This window comes from Mus pahari, chromosome 3 (genome assembly GCF_900095145.1).
Source record: "Mus pahari chromosome 3, PAHARI_EIJ_v1.1, whole genome shotgun sequence".
In the NCBI taxonomy this organism is placed as follows: Eukaryota; Metazoa; Chordata; class Mammalia; order Rodentia; family Muridae; genus Mus; species Mus pahari.
In genome coordinates this window covers 66,310,299-66,315,224 of record NC_034592.1, presented here as the reverse complement: position 1 = coordinate 66,315,224, position 4,926 = coordinate 66,310,299, and positions in this window count along the sequence as shown.

Sequence of the window (4,926 nt, the reverse complement as noted above, 5' to 3'; positions counted from 1 at the left end):
AAAGAAAGAAAGAAAGAAAGAAAGAAAGAAAGAAAGAAAGAAAGAAAGAAAGAAAGAAAGAAAGAAAGAAAGAAAGAAAGAAAGAAAGAAAGAAATTAACCATATAAAAACCTGTTGGATCTCCTTTTTGTTCTTCTTGTTTCAAAAACAAATAAATAAACCCTCTGCTGCGTATGGTGGTTCTTGACTGTAATTCTGGCACCGGGTAAATAGAGGCAGGAGAATTCAGGAGTTACAGCCAGTCTCAGCTACATAGTAGGCTTGAGCAGCCTGGGGTAAAGGAGGTTCTGGTTTAAAATAACAACCAAATCATAAAACACACGCACACAGGCACACACTCTCTGTAAGTAGACATTGTTCTTAATGAACTCTTTGACTTAGGTCATGAGGATTTCGGGTCACTTCTGTGACCTCCATGCTCCCACCATCTCCCCCAGCCACAGGGCCTCCTTGCCATTCCTCCAATCAGGCACACACCCACTCACCTCAGGTCCTATTTGCTACCGGGTCTGGAACTCTCCCCTCTAAGGCACCTTCAAGGCCTTCAGGTTTCCACCCAACTGTCTTGCAAAGCCCCCTCCAGCAGAAGTCAGGGAAGGAAGCATACTTTGTAGGAAGAGAGATTATTGGCTATTCTTAATAGGATGTGGGAATAGCCAGTTCTTCGAGGCACAGTTAAAAGTGTCAACTCCACTAGGGATTACTGTGATTGCTTGGCTTGCTGAAGAGTCAAACATTAGGGCTGGAGATGAGATGCAGCTCAGTGGTAGACCCCTTGTCTATAACTTGCCTAGCAAGCCTGAGGCTCCAGATTCTGTCCCTCTCTCCCTGACCCCACAGGCAAAGGCAAACAAAGGCCACTCCATCACCCTCTATGCAGATTTCTGTAAGTTCCCATGTTGCTAATGTCTCATTTCCTGACAGTCTAGTCTCATCCCTAACAAACTGTTTCAGGATATTTTCAGCACCCCCGAGACTTTACGTACATAGCGTATATTGCGCTGCCTCAACAGTTCATCTCTATGTGATTTTCTTCCATTTCTTTCCATAGGCACACAAACTACTCTCAGAGACATTTGTCTGCATGTGGAAAAACACCAGAGATGTTGCAGGAAAATCGAGAGCTTTCTATCACAGATAAGTCAACATCAAGATGATACATTTGCTCTTCCTGGTGTTGAAAGTTCTTTGGCCGTTTCTGACCAGTGGTTTTGGTAGAAAGACCTTGAGTGACCATGGGCTGGAGGTGAGGGGGAAGAGAAGGATAATGAACAGCACTCGGAACCACGGCAGCACAGACTGGTTAGCACCAGTGCCTCCCTTACTCCTATGATACAATTGTTCACTGGCTGTTCCCATGCACCCAGATTCCCTTCCCTTTTCCTTGTCCCCCCCCCCTCCGCCCCATTCCCCCCTGACATCTAAACCCATGTTTACTTCTGGTCCGCTACAGATCTTCAGTTCCACCCATCTGAGTTGTTTATGAAAACGTTTCCTAAACAGATACTGTTTCTTTTCTAAGAATCCTGGTGCCAGCCATTAAGATAAAACATCTTGCCTCCCCCATCCCTAAGTACTTAAAGCTTGGGTAGATTTACTTAAGTTACAGATGCAGCCTGGACTCAGATCATGTTTCATCCCCACTTCCCAGATAATCTATTCTAACTAACTGCACAGTTTACTTACTGACCACACAATGTGCTTTTTTTGCTTTGTTAATGGAGTATATACTCCTGGCAAGGCTGTGTATACATGTTGTTCTCACTCAATGAGTAACATGCTCCCCCCCACACACACACACCCAGCTCCCCCTCAGTTCCCACCATTTTTGTTGTTATTGAGTCTTTTACTCATGGTTCTACTTTAAAAACCTTCATGATCACGTGATTTAGGCCAAGAAACAAAATCAGAATTATTCCACACCCAAATTAAAACTAACAATAAAATGAAGCATAAGGCCACAAGGAGACCGTGGAGGACAGGGCCCTGTGTGTGAGGAGCTGGCACACGTGATGGCGTGTGTTTGTACTGCACTGAGATCGCCTCAGTTTTGTCTGGTTGAGGCGAGATGATCGGTACGGTTGGGGCAGTGTCCAGGCTTTCTGATGCTTCTGCACTGTTATGCTGAAATAGCAATAAGTATGCAAGGGCTTTTGTTGGGGAAGGGTCCTGTGCTCTGTGTCTTCAGATGCTGCTTTCTATGCCCTGAGATCTAGTCACATGGGCACTGTCTGGAATACTGAAGAATCTCCTGTACCAGTGTGCTGTCAAGAGTGCTCCCCAATTATCTCTGATTGTCTAATGAAAGGCTAAACAGCCAATGACTGGGCAGAGGATAGAGACAGAAAGGCTGGACTTCTAATCCCAGCCAGGGGTCCAGGGGAGAAGAGCCAAGGGGGAAGGGAGTTGGCCATGAGGCAGGTGAGGGTCCAAGAGGAGAATAGGGGCCACGAGGCAGGTGAGGGTCCAGGAGGAGAATAGGGGCCATGAGGCAGGTGAGGGTCCAGGAGGAGAATAGGGGCCATGAGGCAGGTGAGGGTCCAGGAGGAGAATAGGGGCCATGAGGCAAGTGGAAGAAGAGGACGCTTGCTATGAGGTTGGGCATGAGGAAGAGTGGCCAAGGGAATTCTCCATGAGGACAGACAGCTAGAGCAGATGGAGGTAAGGAGAGACTAAAAGCAAGTAACTTGGGGAGGGAGGAGGGGGAGGGAGGAGGGGGAGGAAGGATGGAAATCAGTAAAAGAAGACGGGGAAGAAAGAAGGGACAGAGATGTGTAGTGTGGGGGATTCTGGAGCTAAGATTTTACTCCATAGTCACTATATAATGGAAGCTGGGAACAGAAGGTGAACCGGTGATTTAGCTTCTTTGCTGTGAGGGCAAGTATCAGCATACCATTGTGCTGACTGCTATAATCAGAGCCTAAATCAATGCCTAGAGCAGGGTCGAGAGCTTCCAGGTATTTGCTGAATGAAGAGATTCTTGGTTTTCAGAAAGACAGGCCACTTTGTCTTTGTTTTCTATATTTTTAAAAGCAAATGTGAGGGCTGGAGAGATGGCTCAGCGGTTAAGAGCACTGACTGCTCTTCCAGAGGTCCTGAGTTCAATTCCCAGCAACCACATGGTGGCTCACAACCATCTGTAATGGGTTCTGATAATGTGTCTGAAGACAGAGACAGTGTACTCACTCACATATATCAAATAAATAAAATCTTAAAAAAAAAAAAAAAAAAGCAAATGTGAAATTCTCTTCACCCAGCATGGGAATAAAGAGCTGGAAGGGTTGAACTGATTCAGCCTTTCTCAAATTGAATCAGTTTCATTTCTGTAGAGATGGGGCACAAAGTACAACAGGTTCCACTCCCCCATACCCTTCAATCAGAAAAGTAAAAACTCAGAGAATTTTTCACTTTGTTGTGCAAGTGTCCCCCGACCCCCACCTTTTGCAGAACTCATATTGACGGTCTCCTCAATATGGAAGGTCAGAAGTTGACACATCTGCCAGCCACCTAGACTAATAACTGTGGGGAGAAAGTGAGTTACTTTCCTGGCTTTTGAGTAGTTGTAAGCGCTCACACAGGAAAGGATGGGCAGTAATTTACTGTCTAATTCCTTTAATGAAAAGCTATAAGCAATGTGGGGAAATACAGAGGCGAGTCTGATTAAAGGCCCCGTACAGCAGATACCATGAAACCTGGAGTGCTTTGAGGCACCCAGAGGATGCAGAATTTTCTTCCAGATGGAAAGAGAGAGAAATGATGATTTCAAGGGCAAACACTCATAATTGCTAACATGTATTAGGGTTTATCAAGCACTACTCTAATTGCCTAAACATTTAAATTTACTTTTCATAACAACCATGTGTAACCAAGGGCTGTTATAATGTGGACAGGTGAGTGAATCAAGACTAAGAAAGGTTAAGACATTTTGCTCAGGTATACCAGCCTGGAGAATTGCTGCCTTTGGCAACTGTAAGAAGGGAACTACACTACAAAGTGCTGAGTCAGAGAAGATAGAGGTCCTCAGGATTGCTTCAGAAGTGAGTCACAGGCATACAATGCTCGCTCTGTTTATAAGCTCCGTAACTTCAGTGGGTTGCCTGTGCTGTCACCCTCTCAAATTCTTTGTAAAAATGTCTCCTGTCAACATCTTACGGGGAAAAGATCACAGAAGTTTATCGTTGGATATAGCAGATGCAATTCCGCCTGAGGCCAAGAGAAAGGTCAAAGGTGGTAGCCGAGTCCATGAAACCTGTAGCAAAAGAAAATTCAAGGCTCACGTTTTTTGGCAGCAGTGGAGACCTTGGAGGTAAGCAGATAACTACAGTAACTGCAGACCAAGGGAGGGAACAGCATTGCTCAGAGTATGGGATGCTTTTTCTGTAAGTCTGGAAGAAAGGAAACTTTCTGAGAGTTCTTAGGCTCATGTATACATCTGTATTCTTATGTTTCCTCGTTCATAACTACATCACCACATTCCCTAACCACCCCACTGCCAGCTACTCTTGACCTGCTGGGCTTTGCCTACAGAAGAGTTTAGAGACTAGAAAAAGTAGACCAGGATGACTAGTTATTGATGAAAGGCACCACGTACTGTAAGGACTAGTGACACACAGAAAAAGTTATGATATGGCCTATGACCTTGACACGTTGAAAGCTGATGCAGGCCTGTATAACAAGGGGCAGTGGTGGCGCACACTTTTAATTCCAGCACTTGGGAAGCAGAGGCAGGCTGATTTCTGAGTTCGAAGCCAGTCTGGTCTACAGAGTGAATTCTGGGGCAGCCAGGGCTACACAGAGAACGCCTCTCTCAAAAAAACAAAAACCAAACCAAAAACAAACAAACAAACAAACAACAAACAAACAAACAAAAAACTCACAAAGGGACAACCAGGTAAAGGATGTGGTTCTCCAAGGGAGGCCATTGTA